Source organism: Alexandromys fortis, unplaced genomic scaffold (assembly GCF_014885135.2).
Source record: "Alexandromys fortis isolate MF-2015 unplaced genomic scaffold, M_Fortis_MF-2015_v1.1 scaffold_0, whole genome shotgun sequence".
NCBI classification, from domain to species: Eukaryota; Metazoa; Chordata; class Mammalia; order Rodentia; family Cricetidae; genus Alexandromys; species Alexandromys fortis.
In genome coordinates this window covers 44,449,862-44,474,053 of record NW_026067949.1, presented here as the reverse complement: position 1 = coordinate 44,474,053, position 24,192 = coordinate 44,449,862, and the positions used below count along the sequence as shown (strand labels likewise).

Genomic DNA, 24,192 nt, shown 5'->3' with positions numbered 1-24,192 from the left:
AAACTCTTCTGGGATAATCTAGACAACAAACAAACAGTTTTAAATTCATATGTTCTAATGAAAAGGAATTCTACAGTGACTCTAGATGGTAGACCGTTCTGGAATGAACTTGGGGAGGCCTGTCAACTCAACACCCCGGATTTATCATTTTGTGTCTCTCTGTCTTATCTGTACATGGACCCACTTAGCAGCACAGTGAGCCTCTGTCTAGGCTTTAACCTCTGGCTGTCTCCACAACGGCCAGCCTCCCCACCCGCGGCAGACATCTCTGCTGGCTCCACCCACTGCAGTAATTGACATCTGCAGGCACTTTGATCTCCTAATGGGGTACCACAGGCCTCAGGCAGACTGACCCAAGTCTTTCCTACAAAGGGGTGTGCATCCTTCCCCATATGGTGTGAGTTATTACCAAAACTCCGCATGAAAGAAACAATGAGCGAGGTGATTTTTTTCTTCTAAGACCCGTTTTCCAGAATACACTAAGACCCAGAAGCTGCGTGTCTTGGCTCAGACCACACACAGAATTATACTCACGGCAGAGTGAAACCCCAGACAACTACTCACTCTTCCTCCTATCAGCTCAGCCAGTTTCAAAACTTGGTTTATGCCACCGATTTTTGGGCCTTCAGATTACTAACCTAGATGAGAATGGTGATAAGCCCACTAATTTAAAGTTATCAGATGGAAGTATTTTTACTTAAAATACACTGTAGAAGCTCCTGGAATCAGCAAAACATCTTCAAGTCAAAGTACTGAAAGAAGCCATGTGGCCGTCCCGCCTCTCCCGGCCACGTCCCTGAAAACCAATTCCCCACTGGCTGGTGCCTCCCCTTCCTCCTTCAGCTTGGATAACCGCTTCCTGCAGGATGCCTTTCCCCACCCACACAGTGGGGGTGAGTGGGTTGAGTCCCCTCCCCTCCCAAAGCACAGAGCAGCAGGCTAGCCGTGGATGCGCATGTCGGGAATGATACAGGGTTTCCACCTGCCTGCTTTTGTAGGTCCCTCTTTGACGGTAGTGCGTACATCTAAGACAAGCAGCCCTGCAAGGAATGCTGGTACAATCAGCCGATATTTACTGGGTGGATGAAGAACCGCCAAACGTTCACCATCCTGTAACCCAACCCCTAAGTTAGTGTGCTGCGTACTAATGAGACAGATACTTCTGGGGACTGCCGGATGTTTGCTGTCTCTTCCTATCCTCTGGTCTCAGCACCACAGTATCACAAAGAGTGATAAAGTAGGAGTTAAGCCAACCGGAGAAGGGTGAGCGGGGCTAAAACCTATTGTGATCTACAACGACAGTGAGCCGTCGTAACATCCTTCTTCCTCATACTTCAGAAACAGGAGATGCAGGTCAACCACCTACCTCTTTCTACTCCCTAAGATGGGTACATTCTGCCCCTTAATACCCCTAACTCCTGATCACACAATGACTGCTTTACTGTGCTGTGAGGTATTTTAATAGCATCCATTAACTACTTTCTGGACCGAGTTTCGGCCAATACAAGATAAGGTTCCGGATCATTCTGTTCCCATGGCTGTTTGAACACTGTAAAAACTACAGGAGGATGGCAGAGGCTGCAGAGGACACAGGAACCTGAGCCTATTCCAATGGCCTCTCCAGGCCCACTGAGTTTAGTTTTCCTATCTCGTCCTTAAATGGGAAAAACAGTGGCAAAAGGAAGATTCGTGCCTCAGGACATGGACCATTACAACCAAAGGACAGGCTCCGTTTACCTGGTAAGACCAGACACTTCCCCCACCCCCACCACTGCCCCTCTACTCTAGTGTCTATGCAGTAGCCAGCATCACCTTTAAACAGAGTGGACAGTGCCGTCTCCTGATTTCTATGGTGCGTTCAGGAAAGGCTCCTAAACCAGACGCAAGGAGCCGACTCCTGGCCATCCTTCGACCTTTTGAATTTTGAATATCACCAAACCCTGACCCCACCCAGGTCCTCCTGCTCTGCCCTTCACTGTGTTCTTCTGAACCAGCACCACCCAAGATGAGCGCTAGGAGGCCTCTGTTGATGCATCTGGACTTCCCAAATGCGGTTCTGCGCCGCGCCTCTAAGGCACTGCTTGTTTGTGACATTTTTTGGGACAGGCAGGCTCTTCCTTTCTTTTTGTCAATTTCTACTTAGGCCATGAGCCCTAACTTTTGGCGCAGGCTTCGAGAGAGCAGGGGCATGGCTGGAAACTGGCCCAAACATTTGACACAAGGCTGGCATGCTTCGGTGCAGTTTGTTATCTTTGTTTGGGAGCAACCAGAAGGCTTTTCGTAATTAAGTGGGCCGTGTATGTTTATGCAGGGCTACGTCTGTCCTCAGAACCCAGAGAATTTCCTCTGGGTTTACGCTGGGTGGGTATGCATACTTGCTTCATGACAATATGCCTGCCTTCCTAGAAGCCACATTCTTGATGTTCCAAGTCACTTTCTGCTTCCCCGTGTCTCCCATGTCTCTCTGACCATTTGCCCTGTGTCGTGGGCTAGCGAGTTCTCATCCGTGTAATGGGCTCCCCAGGACATACCTCCTTCCCCTCTCCCAGAGTCTCCAAGGGGCTGACAAGGCCTGGACTCTTCAGTGCCTGAAAGATGCTTTAAGGAAATTTCTGGCCTAAACAGACTTCTGTTCTTAAACATAGCTACTCGTCAGTTTCTGGCTACTAACCATGTGACCACAGGTCAAAAGTTCCCGAGACATTCTCAATGCACTGCCCTTCCTCCAAAGGCCCCCTTGCTCTTACTACTGACCCTTGGCTACTCATCTATTTGAGGCTTAACCCTCTGGGTCACTGTCTCTTCGCTACTCTCCTTTTTGCTTTTCGAATCATTCCTTAGGATCCAGGCAGCTCAGCCTGCACCCCCTTGACTGTATGCTGGCTGTGATCTATCTGGGCACTTTTAATCACAGGCATGGTGCTGGCATGCTATTAAAAAGTCCTCATCTTTCTGCTCACCCACCCAGCTCCCAAGGCTTGGTTAGTGACAGCAGGACCACACATAATCCCTCAGGCCTGGGTCCACTCGCACTTGCTTGGGGCTGCTTTCTCTGACTGCCCTGACCCACGCCTACAATCGATATCCTTGGCATTTAGCATTTCTCATCTATAAGCTTCTCCGTTTCTAGATGTCAACCTTGTATAAAGATGGCAAAGGGATGAAAAGGGAAAAAAAAAAATCAAATGACCAGCCCAATCTTTTAACCTAAAACTATCAATCTGCTTCAATCTTTCTTTTTTGAAGTGTATTTGTGTGCGTGTGTGTGCGCACATGACTGTGTACCACGGTGTGGGTGCATGTGTACTGAGATCAGAGGGCAACTTGTGGGAGCCCATTATTTCCTGCTACCATGTGGGTCCAGGGATTTGAACTCAGGTCATCAAGCTTGGCAACAGGCACCTTTACCAATGGGTCACCTCTCAAGCCCTTGACTTCACTTTTTCTATTCAGCAAGGCCTCTGGCACACCAAGCCTTAAGCAAAGGCTGAAGACAACCAAGGGCCCCTGCTCAGGGGCTTACAATTAAATTGATGAGACCTCTGCTAGGGTCTGCACCTTTTAGCTTCAAATACTCAGAACCTAGGACCTGGAACAACCCTGGGTAGTGTGTGTGTACAATCAGGATTCCAAAGCCAGCTGCTCGGGTCCTCAGTCTGGCTCTATAACCCGGTAGGTCTTTGCCCTGGGGCAGGACGCTTGCCTTAGTGTCTCACTGTCCCTCCCCCACACACACACACAAAACAGGGAGGACGACAGCCTCTGAGCGGAAATATTAAGTCTTACACGCATCAAGTGCTTTGCCTAACACCTGCCCACAAAGACTACCTTCGGAGACCCACGTGTGTCAGGTGCACGGAGTGTTAGCCTTCCGTCACTACAGCCGAGGTAATCAGCCTGCAGTTTTAAAAGGCTTTATTTTGGCTCACAGGTTTGGCTCTGTTGTTTGGGTCTCCCAGAGCATGCCACGGCAGCAACACGTGGTACTGTAAAACACCCCAGTCCAAGGACAGCAAGGGAGAGGGAAAGAAAGAGAAAGGGGCTTTGGTCCCACTATGTCTTTCGAGGGCACGTCCCCAAAGGGCTGCTGACCTCTACTGGACCTCACTTCTTCAGGCTCTCACCCACTTCCTACAGCACCCCAAGGGGGACAGTGACTTCAGAAGATTCAATAACCACTGAAAACACGTGGAAATGAAGCAGGGCTTCTGGGGGAGGGGGAAAGCCTCCTGAGAAAATGAAGGCCTTCCTTCTCCAGCCTTTACTCTCTGCCAGTGGCTGGGACACAGTCGAGTCTCTGCAGCAAGCTGTGCATACTGACACGGATACCAACACAGCGCAGGAAGTGCTCTTCCAAACCTCCTTCTATTGGGCCTCGCGCAGCAGGACTTACTGATCCCCAGCCACAACACGGTGGAGGAGCAGACACTCGCTCGAGATCAGACCTTGTAAGCTACGAAGCTGGCGTAGCTGGGTCCTTACCTCGTTTCCGTGCATTTCACCTTGGAATCTCCTAGCTTAGGCTGCCTTTGAACATGACACCCCTAAAAGTCCTGTGAAGGGGGTTAAAAACCCAAAGCTTCTCTGCAGGGAAAACTCGGGGAGGAGAAAGGGGAATTTTCAAATGGGGCTCCTATCTCCCAAGGTCATATGTTCCTACACTTGGAAAACTAAGGCCAGCATCAAAAGGGCTCCCTCACTCCTACCCTCGGCACCCAGGTTGCATTCCTGCCCTTAGAATACTTCCTAACACTAGGCACATCGCTGAAAATAACCCAACATGTAGTAAGATAGCTGGTTCATTCTGAGACAAGAGCCTGGCTGCCTGGTCCAAGCATCCATTCAGCCACTAAGGGTTAACCACAGAATGTATATTGAAACAGGTATTATACTTGCAATGGAAGCAAACAGATATGACCCCTCTGTGCAAAGAATTCTTCAATTATTCACTTAGAACCCCGATGAGTGCTGTGGAAATACAGTGCAGGGGATCGTGGGCGAGCTTGCTCCTCGCTGTCTATGTAGGTGACCGCACCCACCCGTCACATGGAGAATGTGGCAAAGCAACTGTCGCAGAAGCTGTAACTACTTTATGGAGTGCTTTGAGACAAGCCGGGCACTATACTCTTCCTAGCATATTGAGCCATCCTTCAAGACACGACAGCTGTCTTTATCACTCCTTGTGTTAGAACTCGAGGCTGGCTGACAGCAAGGTCTATGATCTTGACCACCACGTAAAAGTCTTAATCCTACCTGGGGTTCTTTTCCTTTCGAGCCACAATACCCAGCAAATATGTAACTAATAGTTTGCAATGTAGTGTACATACCTACACTCAGACACATGCACGCATACACACATGCATAAAATAATAAAAACTTCTACATGTTAATGGAGGTTGTCATTCATTGAGAGGAAATAGACCCCTTGCTAAATTCGGCATCGGCGAGGAATTGTAGCAAAAGCAAACTCACTGCCTTGTTTGCAGTGGAGTCTAATCCTCACTTTGCCCAAGAGGATTACTGGGCTTTAGGAAGGAGTTCACATGCACAGTTCTTAAGCCCACGGCAAATGCATCTGTTTCCAAGATTCATTCCATTTTCTGGACAGGAATAAGCATCCCACGCTATTTCAATATCGGAAATTAGCAAGCCGAAAGGTTCCCCACCTTGCTACTGGCCAGGCTTCTCCTGGGCACACTTCTCTCCCCTGCTGAAGCTTTAATTCTGTGGAAGAAGCACTGGTGGGGCAGGGGAAGAGTCAAGATGCAGCCAGCGTGTAGAGAGCTGACCAGTGTACAGCAGACATGCTGAGGTGGGACCACGTCTGTAGAGAGCTGACCAGTGTACAGCAGACATGCTGAGGTGTGACCATGTCTGCAGTCTGTCTCTGCTTGTCCTTTCATTACTGTGGATAGTGTGACATGGGCTGGGATGATAAGGCAGAAAACCTAAGCTACAGTAAGCCTCCAAGGATGCCTTGGCCACTCTCTCCCCCAGGGCCACCCTCTGGCCCAGGGCCACCGCCTAAGGGCTCCTTTAGGTATCTCTAGGGTGGAAGGTTCTCTAGAAGATCGTCTCGTTCTAGGTGAGCCTGAGGGTTCCTCCAGGGGCACCTTCCTCAGCAGAGCAGACGTGGTAGGGGACCACTTTCCTCCCCTTACCACCAGACAGCCTAACCTCCAACAGGAGACAACACTGGGCTCCAAGACAAGCGGCCGAAGAACCTTCCGAACAGGGTTCCGAGAGAGCTTAGGGACATGCCCTCGGCTAGTTTTGTTGCCACTTGTGGCTGCCAGTTGCCACACTCTTGTGGGTTTCCAGGACCTACCTGCCTGGTCTTCCAGGTTGGAAGCAAAATCTGCCTTTGATACCAGTTCCTGGTCCCATCAGGGTCAACTAACAGACAGTTTTGGGGTAAAAGTCCACAAGAAAGCAGTCAGGGAAAAGATTGGCTGGGCAGAACAGTGCTTTCTAGGCACTAACACCCAGAAGGCATCGCCCTAGACTAAAGTCAGACATGTCAGTGACAGTAGAGCCAGGCAGGGCTGGGGCAAGAGACACCCTGGGAGCTGTCCATCAGCCCATGGGGCTCCTCCCTCTGCAACCCTGACGTGTCAGGTCTGGGAAAAGTACAGAGTCCGGGACAAAGGGGAGGTACTGGACTGTGACCCCACTTCACGAATCCAGCTGTGGAGCACTGGCCTCCGCCCCAGCCAGACCTGGCTCCGTAGGGGAGACAGCCCCCTCACACCACACATTCCAGCTGCTGGTGGTGAGGAGGTAACCATGGGAACCAACACAAAGGGCTGGATGTTAGAGGAAAGGCCCGAGGCGATGGCAAAGAGGCTGGAGGGACTCACATCTCACATTCTCCTAACTGCAGTCATGCCTACTGTAAGAAGCTGGATCAGGGGCTGCCCACAGCTAAGCTGCCTGCTGGCACAAGGCCTCAGGGCTGTCGTGGCAGCCAGGCTGCTGCTAATCCTATCGGGTCTTCTTCAACACTTCTAGCTCTCCTTTCAGAGTGTGGTGTCTTACACTGGGCTGGCCAGTTGATTGAAATCACCTGCACCGAGACAATACAGCTCATTCGGACGGCCAGAGATGGCACACGGTGACATTCTTGCCAATAGGGAGCCACAGACTACACTTTGCAAAGGGTCCCTCCCTTCAACACTCAGCTTTTGCCCAGCGTGTCTGTGACCAGAGCTACCCACTCTGCATTCTGGTGGCTTCTGTGGAGACCTCTTAGGTGGTTGAGGAAGTGGCCCTGTGATTCCAGATATCCAGGGAACCCCACCTTATGAAGGAGAAACTGTAATTCCGTGTATCTAACTCCACAATCAGGGTGTGTGTGTGTGTGTGTGTGGAGAGGTGGTAACAGTTCAGTTAGGTGCTGGTTAGTTTTTTTGTCAATTTAACACAAAGTAGCATCGCCGAGGAAGAAGGAACCTCAACTGAGGAAATGCCCTCTGTCAGATTTCATGACCTGTGGTCACGTCTCTGGGACACATCCATGATGGAGGATAGATGTGGGCGGGTCTAGCCTGTTGTGGGAGGGGCCACTCCTGGGCAGATGATCCTGGGGATGTGTAGGAAAGCAAGCTGAGCAAGCCACCGAGAGCAAGCCAGTAAGCAGCCTTCCTCCACGGTTCCTGCTCTGACTTCCTCGATAATGGACTGTGATCACGACTTCCCTTTCCCTTTCCAGCTGATTTTGGTCAGTGTTCGTCACAGCAGCAGTAACTAGGAGATGTCTCCACGGTATTGATCTACATCTTCCCCTAGTCTTCATCAGCAGGGTTTTCAACCTTCTACTGATTTACTTTTATCTGAGGTTTTAGGTCAAGGTTCTTTACCCTCTGGAAGCCGAGGAAATGTCAATGGGAATAAGTGGTTGACAAGAATATCATGTCGCTAGCTGGCTGCTCCTCCTACCACAACACTGAGGAACGCGACTTGCCGTCCCATACTTCTGCAGAAGGAGAACTGATTGTGGCCTCTAACGTCAGTCCCTCCACAGCTGTCACAAAGTCCAGGCCCAATCCCTACGATTTTAGTTCCTAAGCTGCTGGAGTTCCTCTGCTAAAGTGTGGGGAACACCATCAGAGTCTCTCACAGACAGACACCAGGGCTTGAAGAAGGAACCTAACTCTTTCCCCCACAACCTGGGGGAAGATCCTTCGGGGGTTCAGAGCTCACAGAGCCAGGTGTGGTGGGGCACATCTGTAGTCCCAGCACTTGATAGGATGAGACAGGAGGATGAAGACTGTACACCGAGACTGTCTCCAAAAGAGAGAGAGAGCGCGCACCAACAACGGGGACTCAGACAGTTTCTCCTCCTCCGTGTTCATCAGCAAGCAGGACGTAAGGTTAACCCGGGGTCATCTATTATTGATGTTACTCTCTTCCTGGGATAACTGAATCTCAAAAATACTGCCTTAATGGGAACGCTCGACAATGTCTCTTACGAACTTCATCAGCTAAGGGAACGGGTGGGTTTGGCTCTAACCCCGACACCTCCATGCACTCTACAAGCTATTAGATCTCTTCTGTGTCTTGGGTTTCCTCACTTTTAAAGGGAAATCATACCGCCTACCTTAGAAGAATGCGAGGAAGATGAAATCAGTCAAGAGAACGGCAGTTTCAAACGGGCTGAGCCTCAGTAACTGAGCACTGGCAAGGAGAGGCTAGCAGTTAACGCCCGCCAGGTGGCTGCCTGGTGATTCTGACATGTATGCTGCTGCCAGTCAATCCTCACCACAGCTTCTCTCTGGGCATCACCATCTTGCGTTCACACATGCAGAAGTGGAGGTGGAAATGGGTTCCCCAGCCACCAGGAGGCATCCCTGCTCGGATTCAAGCCTAGACTGTTCTGTTTGCACAGTTGCCTTTATGCAAGACTGTTTTGTGGCTATTTTTAGTAAGGAATAATAAAGGAATACCAGAGTGAGAGCCAATGTTTGAAGAAATAACACGACCAGGATCTTAACTCTTCAGTGTTAGCTGGAGGCTTTTGTAAACAAAACACAATACGTGAAAAACTAGGCTCTCCCAAGACAATGCTCTCGATTCGGAGAAACAGCCCCACAGAACCAGACCCGTGATCAAGCCCGGCTCAGAATAGCTACAAGCCCCACAGCACAATGCCCAGCTATTCACCAGTGTTCCTGGGGCCTGGTGACTTCCCAGGCCATGTTTGAGAAATGTTTACTAAATGAGTTAAACCGATCCAATAACAAAATGCCTCTCTGGAGTTGGCAAAGCAATGACCATCTTCCCCAAACACTTGGATTCAAAGAAACAATGGAAACTCAATAGGTTAACTGTTGTCCTTCTTTCACAAGCTTTTTCACTGAAAATTCAAGTTAAATAAGCCATCCTATGTAGCCCTGGTTATCCTGGAACTTGCTCTGTAGACAGGCTGACCTCAAACTCATAGAGATCCTCCTGCCTCTGCCTCTGAATGTGTGATTAAAAGCCTATGCCACCACCTCAGGGTTAGTGTAGCTCTGGTTGTCCTGGAACCCGCTCTGTAGACCAGGCTAAAAAAATGAAACAAAGTATCAATTTGATACAAACGCCTAGAAACTTCCTTTTTCCACCTGCATTTCTAGAAAGATCGTGGAAGGTGCTTCTGGGAAGATGCATTTGAGCCTCAACCCAGAAGGAATTCACCTTGAATTACTATCATGAAACCAGTCTTCAAAAGTGGGGTTTGCCTAACAGACACTTCTTCTCGTTGATGTAACTTTAAAGACAAGTCCCTGTTATCTTTTTTTCCCATTTTATTAAGAAAATTTTCCAATGGATGGTGGTGGTGCACACCATCAATCACAAGCATTCAATGAACCCCTTGGTTCAAGGCTAGCCTGGTCTACAGACTGAGTCCCAGGACAATCAGGGCTACCCAGAGAAACTCAAAAGTTCAAAAACAAAACAAAACTGAGACAAAAAAACCAACCCCCCCCCCCCAAAAGCATGAAGTTTGTTCTGGTTTGGCCAACAATTCCTAGACATGGGGTCCACCTGGTGTGTGGCTGATATACCCAGTGACACTTCAAAATGAATTTTCTCTTTGCCACTGGCTATCAATTACAAATTGCATCTTGGTTAGGGGTGGACCCCTGTGATCTGCTGGTCAGAAAGGCAAGAATGTTGCAGTGGCATCCCCAACAGATGCAAAAAGAGACCGTCACTAAAATGAGAGACATATCATGCCGGGGTGGCAGAGACTTTGCCACAAAACCTTTCTACCCCAAGACAATGAAGCGCTTTTCAAGTCACTCTTACTTTAAACCACACATTCACCACAGCGCACAGACAGATGAACAAGGCACTAAGCTCAGACCAAGATACTTTTAACCATTACCTAGCTCTGTCCTCCACCACCTAAGGACATGTGCAGGTACTGTCCAATGTCCCCAGGCATCTCATAACTTGCCCAAAGTAACGTCAGACACCCTTAAAGGCAGGGGTGGAGGGAGGGGGTCCCCCTCCTGGTTTCCCTAACGCTGTGTCCAGTTCAACAGGGTTCAGTAACCGCAAACATCTATGTGACTCTGAGATGAGACACAAACCCTCCCATCAGCACCGAAAGTTCTCCTTCCAGTCCATCTCCTGGGCAACCACTGACTTCTACTGTAACTGATTAGTTCGGTGGTTAGGACTAGCAACAGCGGGGATAGAGTGCTTGTCCCGGACGTGAAAGGCTCAGGTTTCAAGTCACAATACAGCAGGCAAATAAGCTGATGTATAAACTGACTTTGGTCAGCACAAAACTTTCGAGATTCGTCAAGAGCTAAGCAGCCGCCACTTGTTTCTGTTGCTTGCTGAGTAGTACTCCATTGTGTGGGTGTGCCACAGTGTATCTGCCTTCTTGTTTGTGGAGAAATGATTATTTCCAGTTGTAAACAACCATGGTCAAGTCGCTATGGATACTGCTAAACAAGACTTTTTTTTAATAGACATTTTTTTCACCTATCTTGAATAAATACCTGGGCATGAATATGTTGGGTCACAGGTTGGTATATATTTAACTTTACAACTTATGTTCTTAACCCCTGAACTCTACTCCCATAGGACGTCAGTAACTTATTAACATGTTTTATTTTTCCTATATGATGAGTATCCCTGAAGGCAGGGAACCCATCCCCAATATCTAGGATGCCTCCCACATGGTAAATGTTAGCTAAATAAACAAATGTCCTCTGTTCCTAATCTTATTTGATGTTATGATAGCCTAAGAAAACTAGTTTGGGGCACACACAAGGAAAAGAAAACCGGACAACAAACAGAAGGCTGTGGAGTGGCGGGGTGGGGGTGGGGTGCTGCTCCCTCAGGAAGGCAAAACACTGTCTGGCCAGATGCGTAGCTCTGCTTCTTTTTGCTCTGACCTCTCCCAGATCGCGAGCCCTTCTGTGACCTTCCAGGAAGACAAGGGCAGCTCCTGGAAAAGTGATACTCAGGAAAGGGAGGAAGGTGTCACTGCAGCTGAGGTCACACAGTGGTTAGAATTACACACTTCCGTCAAACAGGCAGGCACAGGGAGCAGCGAGTCATGAAATTCTACCTTCTGGGAGGAACCAACACTGCTGGGGTCCCCAACACTCATTACAGGCCCACTTGGTTTTGGTTAATGTACCATGAGCGCCACGTGAACATGCAAAGCAGGAATAAATTTTGAGAAGGAAATGGTGGTGTTTTAATTTTTTTTTGGGGGGGGGGGTTCTCTGCATATATCCCTGGCTGTCCTGGAACTCACTCTGTACATCAGCTTGCCTCTGACTCCTGAGCGCTGAGATTAAAGCGTGTCCCACCACTACCAGGCTTAAAAATTTAACTACAAGGAAATAATTTTCTGAATAGATTTGAACATTATACAGTATATACAAGTTCAAAATATAAGTATGTACAACTTTAACACATTAGTCAAAACTGGTAACTTAAAACTGTAGCCAGATGTAAGTCATGTATCGAGAATAACTGGGTTAAAAATGAAGACTGCGCCGGCATTGGGTGTTCAGCTGTACCAACTCCCAGCTACTGGAAAGCCGAGGAAAGAGCTTGGCTTTGAGGCGAGGATCCAAGGCCAGCATAGATAACAGGGAGGGGGGGGAAAGGGGGGTAGGGTGAGGTGGGGAGAATGATTCCGGCCATGTCTTCCTTAGAGGTTCACTACACAAAATGACACGTACCCTTCCTGCATTTAAGGAAAAACTTCTCTTTCCCATAGATCAATTCCTTCCTTGAAACCACAGAGTTGACTCCGTATTCAACCTACAACTCCTTAGACTCAAATCGTTGGTGGACTTTCTGGACACCACGGAAAAGCCTTGGGAAGTCTCAGCATGATCTAAAATCGTTCTCAGCAAAATAGCCTTGTTTCAGAAAACGGCATCACCTCAGCTAGGCTCAGGTATTTTTGGCAATCTTGGTATCCTTTGTTCCCAGGAAATTTGCTTAGAATTCTTCAACCATGAGTTTGGGAGAGGTGAGTGACCTGTCTTATTCAGACAGTACCACACTGAAGCCATCCTAGGCAGATGGATGTTTATCCTATTCTTAAAGTCTCCAGGGAAGTAAATTCTCTACAGCATCCCTTGGTAACCTTCTCTAGGGTTTTATCAAGGGTTTGGTAAGGAAGTCCTGATGAAGAAACCAATAAAAATATTAACTTTATGAGCCTAGCTACAAGCTCTGGAAAGGGCATGTGTTTGGCATTTTGCCGTATTGGTGAAGGGATGTATTTACAAAACAGGCTGTACAAACAGAAGCCATTTGCCAGGGGCAGATGTGGGAAGTTGATTCAAGAGAAATTGCCACAATAAACTCCATTTCAACCTGGACACTATGTGCATCAGTTATTGTTGGTTACAGCATTTTAAGTAAATTTATTTCCTTGTCAATTCCTACTTTTTGTTTCTAAACAGATTAGGAACGGGAGGTAAAATTCTGCAGCTCTGAAGTTCTCAACTGATTAGACTTTGCATTTCCTTCTTTCTCCCTCTATCTCCTTCTTCACAACAATCATAGAACGCTTTTAAAGACCGGAAAAAGAAATCTTAAAAGAGGGAAGACTTCTGTGATGAGTGAGAAACAAAGCACAGGAAAAAGTACTTTTCTAAAGGAGCACCTGAAATTAATTGAAACCTAGGCCAGCTTCTGATTAAATTACTTGGAGAGAAGGTGTTTTCAATGGGACCGTAATCCCACTAGCCTTTAAAAACTATTAGAGAATAGAAAAAGCACGGGTCTTTGGAAGCCCACGCACCCAGATAGCTCACAACAATCTCCCCATGGGAATTACACGGATGTGGTGCTCAGCCGAAAGCAACGTGTCCTACATCTGTACGCGGCAACACTAAGATTGGGTGGGTGGGGGCTGGGGGATAACGCCAAAGGCTTTAGAGAAAGAGAGGACTACACCCCGCCCCCACGGCGAGGAAGTTTTAGCTAGCTCTCTGGCAACACAGAGCAAAGCAAACGTCAGGTGCAATTTCATTTCCATGCTACCTGACAGCGGAACACCCTCCTGGAAATCATTGCCTTGGCGCTGGAGTCGGTGGGGGAGGGGCACGCGCGCCCCTCCAAGTACTTCGGGGCCTCCCCGCTAGGGACCAATCCAGTAACATTAAGAAAGGCAAGGCGGTCTAAACTCCGCAGGGGCCCTGGTGGGAAGTAATTTATCAAAATTAAAATATTTTATAGATTTTTTCTCCTGAAGCGTTTTCACGCTGTCAGTCACCAGCAATCCTGTTGGAGGGGCAGCCCAGCGTACCCCCCCCCCCCCCCCCCCCCCCCCCCCTCCTCTCCCTCCCCTTTCCCGGGTTTGTAAGTCCATGCCTGGTTTGTCTGGAGCCCCTCGGAGCGCGCCACCTGCCCGCAGCAGGCTGGCTGGGTCCCCCGGGAGACCTTCTCCAGCTCGGGCTTCTGGAAGTCTCCCGACCGCCCCTGCCCGAGTCTCCGCGCCCCGCACTCACCATCGCCTCCCGGCCCCGCGGGGCTCCTGGCCGCCGCCAAGTTCAAACCCCGCGGCCAGGGCGCGCGGAGCATCGCCAGGGGCTGCGCGCGCTCAGCAACGGGCGGCGGCCGCGCCCTGCGCCCGGACGCGCGGCTCGGGCTGCGGCTCCCGCTCCGGACGTGGCGGCTACGGCCACCGCGGGTCCCCGGCGAGCGGGCCCCGTCCGTCCCTGCGGGGTGCTGCACCGCCACGCCTCCTGGCCGGGGTCGCGCACGCACGGGACCGCGCTCGCGGCGCGCAGCCACCAGGTAATCCTCCAGGAAGCGCCCGCGATTGGCCCGCGCTCAGCGTTGCATTTGCATGTCAATGGCACCGAGCGCGCCCGCCCGGAGGCTGGAAGACCCGGAGCGCACGGTGGTGGTACTCCCCCGCGATCCTCGTGGTGTTAAAGTGAGGCGACCCACGCGCGCACCCTCCCTCCCTATCAGTTCGCACCCCGCGGTGTCTTCTTTGCACAAGCCACAAATAGCAACCTCCAGGAGCCCGCGCTCGCTGTCTGGGGGCCATCCAGTTAGTAATTGACCAAATGAAGCATGATGAAGCAAGGTAAAAAGTTCACAGCTTTTTAAAAAGCTCACATTACAAGGAAAATAACCATCTTTTTTTTCTTCCCTCGGTGGGTCCTCTTTTCAGCGGGTCAACCAGATTCAGGTTGTTGGTGATGGGGTCCAGCTGCTGCCCCACCCCCGCCCAAGCCCCTTTTAGTTTCCTTGAGCATCACCCCAGGTCAAGGGAAGATGATTTCAGCCATATATTAAGGAGATTTATGTTCAGCTTTTCACATTTTTAACATTGTATACGTTGTAAACATTGTATACGTTTTAAAATATTATATGCATACATTTTATAAGCTTTTAATCATGTACGTTTCCATTGGTTCTGTACTTATGGCATGGTTGCTCCGTTAACAGTAAGGAAAGCCTGGTGTTATTTCCAGTTTCGTCTTTCTTCAAAGGCTATCCCAGCCTCTTTCAATGGAAGCTAAGATCCCCCCCCCCCCGCGCCCATTACGTTTAATTGCTTTCATATGTCTTCTCCATAGATTATCATAACAGTGCAGTTTGCAATTGATTGGCTTTATTCACACTCAAGCAGAGGCCCTATTGCTAAATTTCCAGGTTCCATATCTATAGCAATATGCTGCATACACACAGGCACAGAAAAAAAAAAAAAGACATCTAACTAGGTAGGCGGCAGCTGGGAGCCTTAGTTTCTGCCCAGCTGGTACCATTGGCCTGTGCTTAGCTGAACTGTTTGTTGTATCCTTAAGGGCTGCAGGGGCATTAGCAGCCACAGGTCTCTTTTGAAAACATGGACAGCCTGCCCCCAACTCCAAAGGTATTATCTCTGTTAAAACAGTATTTTCTTTTACATGTGGTATCTCTCACAAGTAGTTACTACCACATGGTCACAGGGTGTCCACACTGTTGCTAGGCATCCGAGGCAGGCAGCTGATGTTGCTGTTTCATGTTCTAATGACTTATGGGAATCCAGTGTTAAAAAGGGGCCTCCAGGGCCTGAGAGATGGCTCAGCGGTTAAGAGCACTGACTGCTTTTCCAAAAGACCCAGGTTCAATTCCCAAAACCCACATGGCAGCTCCAGTTCCAGGGGATTTGACACCTTGACACCAATGTGCAGAAAATAAAGTTAAATAAATTATAAAAAAAAATTTAAAAGTTTAAAACATTAGAAAGTGCCTCCAAGAACTCAAGGTTGGAGAAGAGGTAATCCTTACAGCTTATGAACGGTTAGGTAGAGAACTCAGCCAGTCCCTCAAAATCCTCCCTTGACTTTGTATCTGATTAACTCTGCTAAGTCCTCAGGGGCTTAGGAACTATCCTTTTGTTGTTGTTCTTGTTGTTTTCTTAATTGTTTGGTTTGGCTCGGTTTTTGTTTTGTTTGAGACAGGGTTTCTCTGTGTAGCCCTGTTTGTCCTGGAACTCACTCTGTAGATCAGGCTGGCCTCGAACTCAGAGATCCACCTGTCTCTGCTTCTCCAGTGCTGAGAATAAAGGCCTGTGTCACCCCGCCTGGCTAAGGGGAACTTTCCTAAGGGTGGAACAGACCCCTATACTTTGTGAAACTCCACTTTAAATCCACAGCGCAGCAGCACAGTTTGGGTCCAAATCTTACCTCCCATACGGCCTGTACAGTACCATGTAATTCATCTCTATGACCAGAAGTCCCTGCGCTTCTATTATACCAGAGGTCCTAGAACAATACTTTGTCTTATGTCTGCAATTTAGAGACCTGGGGTATTTTTAGAGATGGAAGGAAAGCAACCTGTCTCGTGGGACCCAAGATGAGACATGAAATGATGAAATCCCAGCCAAAATACAGAATCATGTTGGTGTCTGTCTGCATACACTGTGGGTAAGTTCTCTGACCTGGTGCCTCTTCTGCAGTGGTTTGCCCTTGCCTGCAGAGTGGAGTGAGCAAGGGAGCAGGAACAAGCCTGTGCCCAGTGTGTGCAGCAAGGGGGCAGGAACCAGCCTGTGCCCAGTGTGTGCACGTGTGAATTCCCAGTGGCTGACTAAAAATGTTCCCTGTGAAGCCACACTAGGCTTTAGTGCCTGCATTAAACGTGCCTTTTGAAGGTATGTTTTACATTAGGATTCAAAGACTTTTATTGGAAAGAATATTAATGAAGAAATAGAACCTTAGAAAGTTACTTTTTGCACTCTCCCCTCCTCGAAAGCTTTGGTGTAGATTAAAGCCCAGAAGCTGGGCTAACTCCCCATCCCACCAGCCACAATGTATGTTTTTATAATATATGTTGTGCTTTGAAAATATGAAACCAAATTTTACTTACAAGTAGGCTAAGTTCTTAGGAACTTAGTGGCTTTTCCCCTCTATTTTTTCCAAATAAAAATTATTATTATGCGAGAAATATATTTAAGCATGCTTTTTACACACATAAAATAGAACCCTTTTCTTGCCACAGCTATTCCTTGTATCTACAAGGCATACAACGAATTCCTTGTTCATCTTCACACTCTTGAATATTGACACTTTGGGAAAACAATAACCATATCTGCTGAATATTCTGGGGACTATGTAAGAGTTAATATAAACAGCATAAAACCAAGAAAGAAGATTCAAAATACGAATTTACTGCTTCACAGAGAAAATGTTAGGAAGATGAGGACGCGCTGCTTTCTGAAATGACGTCTGGGCTTCGTGGGAGCATTCTACAAGTTGTGGTGCAACGGTCACTCTCATAAATATATTTTAAGTTTTTGAGAGACAGCAAAATGTGAAAAGCGAACAGCTAGTCCAGTGGGGGCGGGGGTATTGAAATGCAAGCTTAAACCAAGGAAATTCATCCCTGGCCACTCCAAATCTAAGAAATGGCTTATTTTATAGGAAGTGGGTGGAAAGGGGGAAACTTAATCACATTTACAACTTCCAAGAGTCTTTGTCCCCGCCCCCCCCAAGTCCTGCTAGCATTGCACTTTCCCCCACATAATGCTCAAGCCAAAACCCTCTGAGCCCACTCCTTCCTTCATTCTCTCCCCTTGTTTAAGGCATCTTCAACTCCAGCCGGCCAAATCCTGTTTACAAAGGAACCTCCAGGTGTTCTGTTCTTTGGAGCCCCAGGAACAAGGGCCTACATAAAGGCCTTTATGCAGCCTGGCTGTTACCCAGAAAGCTACACAGGCTCTTGTAGAGGTCAGAACCTTCAGAAGAGAAGGGGGGCAAGGACTAGGTAGACAAGGTTCATTCATCACTGTGGCTGCAGCAAACATGTTACTGCAGCAGTCCCCTGCAGCAAGCATGGTTAGCTGGAGCAGAGAAGGGACCCTGTGTAAAACCCACCCTGCTTTAAACAGAACCAAAGGAAAGGACAAAACAGTGACACTGGAGGAAGGGACAGTTTCAGGTAAGGATGGTTCTTGTCCTCATCGAAGTGACAGGTCATTGTCAACATTATGAAGGCTGTTAATAAGTCAGTCACCCAGGTCAGCGTCCCAAGTTGCTAAGGAGACACCCATTGAAAACATGCTTTCTGGGATGTCTTGGTTGAAAGATTTGAATTTTAGAAATGGAAAGCAACCTGAATATTCGTTTAAAATATAAATCAAGAAGTAAGCATAACACTGGAAAACAAAGAAGTTGAGGGCTGGGCATGTAGTTCACATGGGCCTGTCCTCCCAGAACTCAGGAGGTGGAGGAAGAAGGGTCAGAAACTCAAGGTCATCTTCAGCTACGTTACAAGTTCGAGGACCGCCAAGAATATGTGAAGTCCTACCTCAAAAATTTAAAAGTTGTATAAACAGAGAGAGACAGGCAGGCAGGCAGATCACAGCTTAAGACCTGTACACTTCACTGATAGGCACAGACTAAATATTTACTTATTATATGTGGTGTTTATGTGGAATTCTGAAAGTTTGGGGTTTTTTATTTTTTTGGTTTTTCCTTCCTTCCTTCCTTCCTTCCTTCCTTCCTTCCTTCCTTTCTTTCTTTCTTTCTTTCTTTCTCGAGATAAGGTTTTTCTGTGTCTGTCCTGGAAGTTTCTTTGTAGACCAGGCTGACCTTGAACTCACAGAGATCCACCTGCCTCTGCCTCCAGAGTGCTGGGATTAAAGGCCACCACCGCCCGGCAGCTTGGGGGTTTATATCCATTCCTCGATTATTTTGGATGACAATGTCTAGAAAGCAAATAAAATCCCAATAGAATGACAGTGGCTGACGCCGGCACATTCGGGCTGAGTTAGCACTTCTGTGTCACCAACCACACTACACACTTCAGTTAAGGGCACTGACTGCTTTTCCAGAGGACCCAGGTTCAATTGCCAGCACTCATCAGCTCCCAAGTGTCTGTAAGTCCAGTTCCAGGCGACCTGACACCCATGGCAAAACACCAATGCACATAAAATAAAATAAACAAAAGAAAGAAACTAACTTCGGTGCCTAAAATAATCCGACAAACCGGGACAGCCGAGTTCGAGACATGAGTCAGATACTCAAGTTTCCTTTCTACTTATATTGTAGTTGGCAGAATTTAGGAAGCTTCAGAATATCTTACCATGAAGAATTACCACATTCACCCTCATTCTCTTTCCTTGGCTACTGCAATTCGGGATCCACCTACAAAGTCCCCACTCGGGGCACTAGATGGCTGGAGGCCTAGCTGTCACTTCAGGAAGCTCTCTGCTGCTTGGGAGCAGACTCCAGTCTCTAAAGACAGTTCTTCAAAGCTGTGGGTGACGGTACGGGTCCATGATCCCAGCACACAGGAGGCTGAAGCTTTCAAAGTGAGGCCAGGCTAGCCTTCACAGCTGAAACTGTGTGAAACGGGAGGGAGGATAAATCTCCGTGCTCAGTCTCCTGAGAGAAAAACTGATAGAGCAGTTTGAGCGTGGAGAATGGTCAGCAGCCTCAGGAGCTTGCCAGCGGAGGGCAAGGTTAGCTCTTCTCACCAAAGCTCAGCCTTTCCTGTGTAAAACAGGAGTAATTAAAGCTCCCACGGGTGATGATGAAGATCATACTGGGTAAACATTGAGTGTGTGTGTTTAGGGGAAGGGACTAGGTTGTTCGGATTCCCTCTGTTGGATTCCTGGTGACCTCAACTTCCTCCCAACTGGTGCCTTTCTCTGGCAAGGCAAGAACGAGTCATCACAACCCATAGACGCTTTAGAGGAATCCTCTGGTCCAGCAGCTGTTGACCTGTGGGTCACGACCCCTTTGGGGGTCGAATGACCCTTTCACAGGGATCGCTGATCACATGCTTACATTATGATTCATAACCATAGCAAACTACAGTTATGAAGTAGCAACAAAAATTATTTTGTGGTGGGGGGGTCGCCACAACACAAGGAAGTGTACTAAAGGGTTGCAGTGTTAGGAAGGTTGAGAGCCACTGCTCCAGCCAGAGGCTTTTTTTTTCTCCCATAGGAGACATTACAACTCTTTAGAACTAAAGCAGGAGGGCGAGGAGAGCCTCAGGGAACACAGGGACACTGGGAGAGTTGAGTCCTGGATGGAGATTCTGGTGAACATGCGTGGAAGTCAGGAAAAAGTGTGCCTGGGCTGGAGAGAGCTGGCCTTTTCCACTAACCTACTGCCCTGTGACTTAGAACAGGCACAAGGATTCTGCAGAAGTCAAATGGGCAGAGTCCTGGTCAGTATGAGGAGGTAACAGACACCACGATCCCAGCTGGGAGCATGCACATGGGGAGACAGCAGCCCAGAGAGAGAGGTATATATACCTCATATTCTCCATACACGTACACACACGTGCGCTCGCGCGCACACACACACACAGGGTCAGGGTGAGAGGGAGAGAGACAAAGACATCTAGACTTTCTCCAGGTTCCTTTTTAAGGAGTTGCTAGTGGCTAGACCAGTTGGCTGCTGCTAAGTTTCTGTCTCCTGCCTAAATGAGATCTCCCAAAGCAAACTGCTCAGGTTTTAGAAAAGAAACAGTCCCCTCTCTCTCCTGATATGTCAGTGGCTCATGATTTGTACCCAGCAAACAATCAAAGGGCTTCCCAGTACATCTGGCATCTCTACGGGTTCAAAAACATAGCTGTGGTTATCTTGCCTTACAGCTCTGTGTGCGGTAGTTAAGTTGGAGAGAACGTGTCCGGGAAGTATTCCCAGGGCTGTTAAGAAAGGCCCTACAGGATGAGCAAGAGGAGGGAAGGAGTAATTCAGGGAAGGGGCCTCGAGGTCCCAGAGCATCAAAAGCACGGGTCAACGGGATAGTATAAGTAACTAGAGAAAGGGCAAGTAATTAGCATACTCGGAGAGGCAGTTGGTGGGCATTGATGGTCTCCTTGCCATCAGCGGGATTCGGATCATCTGGTGTAGGCTAGGAGAAGTCACTAAAACCTTTGCCTCAGCCTCACAGCTTGCTGTGGTTGAAGTCCCATTGCTGCATATGAGGGACAGGCCAAACAGGGGATGCTGGGCTCCCTGACCTTGGCCTTAGGCGTTTGCCACCTTGGTAGAATCAATCCAGCAGGGCCAGCTCAGACTCTGGAAACAGCACAGACAATTGGAGCCCCGTCTGCAGCCCTTGCTAGGTGACCTTGGACTCATCACTTCCCTCAAGTGAAGTGAAGGAAGCAGCTGGACTCAACTGTGAAGCAGGAGCTTAGCGCTGATCCGAACCACACAGCTGTCAGCGTCTTAAATCCACTAGATCGCGGGAAAGTACTTAAGAGCGGTTCTTGCTATAAAGCAAATGCATGTTTGAATCTTAGCTCCTATTGGCATTTAAAATCACTGTGTTCTTATGGGGAGAGAATGATGATTGTGTTACTACTATATTCGACTCACGGCATTCACATAAACATTCATACCCCCATGTAAAAATCACTCAGGAAAGAAAACCCACTGTGTGCTGTCACTAGCCAGAGGCAGAAAAGTCTAGCTGCAATTCCGACAACTCCCTCTCCCTCTCGCAAAGCTCGTACTGAATCTGCCAGTCTGGGCCGGAGAAAGTGTTCTTTTCAACCTTGAAGCTCTGAGCAGGGTTGACAAGAACCACTCACGGCTGCCACACGCTTGGTGTGTGAAGGGCGCTGACTCTGGAAAGGCATGTGACCTAGGTGACAAGACCTTGCACGGTTAAGACTCCATCAGTGACAGGCCCTTAACAACGTGGGTTCAACTGGAGTGCATTCAACTCCTGTTCTGTCCTTGTCGGCAGAGAGTGTGCACCGGGTGGCACGTGGAGGAGTGTGTAGGGCTGGACAGGCGAGCCTGACGATATTCAGAGCGGCTGGCCCTGCCGGTGAGGATTTTAACTGATCACGTCTGGAAGTCATGAAGGCTGAAATGTTCTCATGGGGACTGTAATATTTTTTGATTTTTAAAATACAGGATTTATTTTATTTTATGTTCACTGGTGTTGTGCTTGCACGTGTGTCTTCCTGAGGCTGCCAGAAGCCCTGGAACTGGAGTAACAGGCTGGTGTGAGCTGCCATGTGGGTGCTGGAACTTGAACCTGGGTCCTCTGGAAGAGGAGCCAGTGCTCTTAACCACTGAGCCCCCCCCCCCCGTCAGATTTATTTATTTATTATGTATACAGTGTTCTGCCTGCATGTATGCCTGCAGGCCAGACGAGGGAACCAGATCCCATTATAGATGGTTGTGAGCCACTGTTTGGTTGCTGGGACTTGAACTCAGGACCTCTGGAAGAGCTGCCAGCGCTCTTAACTGCTGAGCTATTTCTCCAGCCCCTTCTCTCTGATTTTTTTTCCCCATAAAAATATTCACGTTTCTTAGGACATAGATAAAGACCCAGATAGGTTTGGGGAGGGAGGGCAACATGTTGACTTAAACATAGCATAACTGTGGCTACTATCTTTGGTTTTTGACTTGTCTTTTAACAGGCACTTGGTATCTCTGAGGACAGGTTTCTCCTGCTCCCACCCCTCTGCCAGTCTGGAACTGTGGCTATTCAAGCCCCTGGGTAAATTGCATAATCTTTGTGTATAACCTTGGTACATCATGGGCCTGATTCCGGTTGGCTCCTGTAAAGACCTACTGTTCTGTGTTCCTGTGTGAGTACTGTGGGAGTCACCTCAGTACAAGAGAAAAGCCGAGTGATAGAAAGAAACCTGGGCCAGGAGGCGCCCTGCAATGGAAACCAGCTGGGCTCACCAGCCCAGCTTCGGGACAAGGTTTAAATCCAAGCTGGAGTGTCTGAGTCTAATCTCGTTTGATACCTAAGGAGAGCGGCGGAGGCAGGTGATTCTTTGGTGAACTGGCAATGATAAATAACAAAATGACCTGTTGCTATCTGTCCTGATGACTAAAAGTATCGTGTTTCCCCAGGGCTGCAGGACCTATGACTCGCTGCTCCCTGACTCATCAAAGACACCAGCAGTTATTGCAGAGCTACCCAGAAGACAGCAGTGTGCCCGCCTGCTACTTTTTAACAGAAACGTGGCCAGAGAGTTGTCATTTCATACCCTCCCATCCTGCCGGGGCTCTGGCCTTTCAGGAAAGACCTGTTGCTACTTTTCTTAGCACCAATGATATCCTCTTACGCTTTCCTTCTTACGCCCACGTGTGAAGTCTTGGCTACATAGAAACACTTTAAACTTAAAGGCCGCAGCAGGGCCATTCAAATGTCTCCACAGTGAGGAAAAGTAACTTCAAGAGAGAGGTTTTTACTAAAAAGGAAAGCAAATTGGGACTTTAGAGATGCAGGTGTCCCTGATGACTGCTCACAGCTGAGGTGCGGAGTGGAATGTGCCCCTAACGGGGCAGAACCAGTTTTCCCACCACCCACCATCACCTGTAAATCCTAGTATTTATGCTCCAAAATAAAACCCTTCCAGCAGCAAGCTGGCAGTCTTAAAGGGCGTGCTACTTTGGCTTTCAAAAGCAAAACAGAAGAACCGGATATGGCGGCCCTTTTGGCGGCTCAGTTTCATTCCTGACCTTAAGGAGCCAAGGCACTGCCCCTTAGTCTATCAACACCGCAGACCATGAGCCTCTAAAAGAGGTTCCGGCAGGCCCTGGTGCTGACTCTTCCTAGAGCCATCTCCCGTGGTCCCCCTCCTCTGGTCTGCCTAACATCATGGTTACACTTTCATGTGCAGATTCTAGCCCCAGTCTGTCTCAGTTTCCAGCTTATATGCTCTTAAGTGGGACTTTCTCCTTCCTTGTAGGTGTCCAGGAAACTGTTCCCCTCCAAGCCGGATGTCCCTGTTATTCTACATACCTTAGCCTCTTGCCTAGGAACCAGAAGATAAAATGGGACAGAATTTTTTTTTTAAGTTCTTGTAGCCAGCACATTTGGGAGGCATCCAAAGGTTGTTTATGTTGGCTAAAGTCAAAAAGGTCACAAACACTTGAGCAGATCTAACTGGCTCTTGATTGCCATTGCCTTATGGGAGAAATCAGGACAACAGTCTTGCCCAGAAACAGGCGACTGACTGCCTGGGTTTGCACACAGCGCAGGCTTTGTATACTTGACTTCCAGTCTGTACAACAATACCTAAAGGTAGCCACCACCAGTCACAGAAGAAAACAAAGGACAGCTTAAAATAACTTGGAGGTCCATCACTGAAGAGGGGAGAACAGGAATGCTGGTTCCAAATGTTATTCTTCTGGTCCCTGCCCTAGCCACGCCCACTGCTTTTTAACCTCTGACGCCCTCCATCGTCCCCCCCCCCCCCCCCCCCCCCCCCCCCCCCCCCCCCCC

At 48.5% G+C, this 24,192-nt stretch overlaps 1 protein-coding gene across 7 annotated transcripts in view; it reads right to left on the bottom strand.

Annotated features, from left to right (window-relative positions):
* Positions 1-24,192, bottom strand: part of Shroom3 (shroom family member 3) — a 266,607-nt gene that overhangs the window by 44,508 nt on the left and 197,907 nt on the right. For 2 of the 7 annotated variants that reach the window (XM_050149701.1, XM_050149703.1), the window contains exon 1: positions 13,983-14,224. The exons of the other annotated variants lie outside the window; for them this stretch is intronic. The gene's annotated coding sequence lies outside the window, so the exon portion shown is untranslated. Of the gene's footprint in view, positions 1-13,982; positions 14,225-24,192 lie in introns of those variants that run through there. 7 annotated transcript variants of the gene reach the window in all.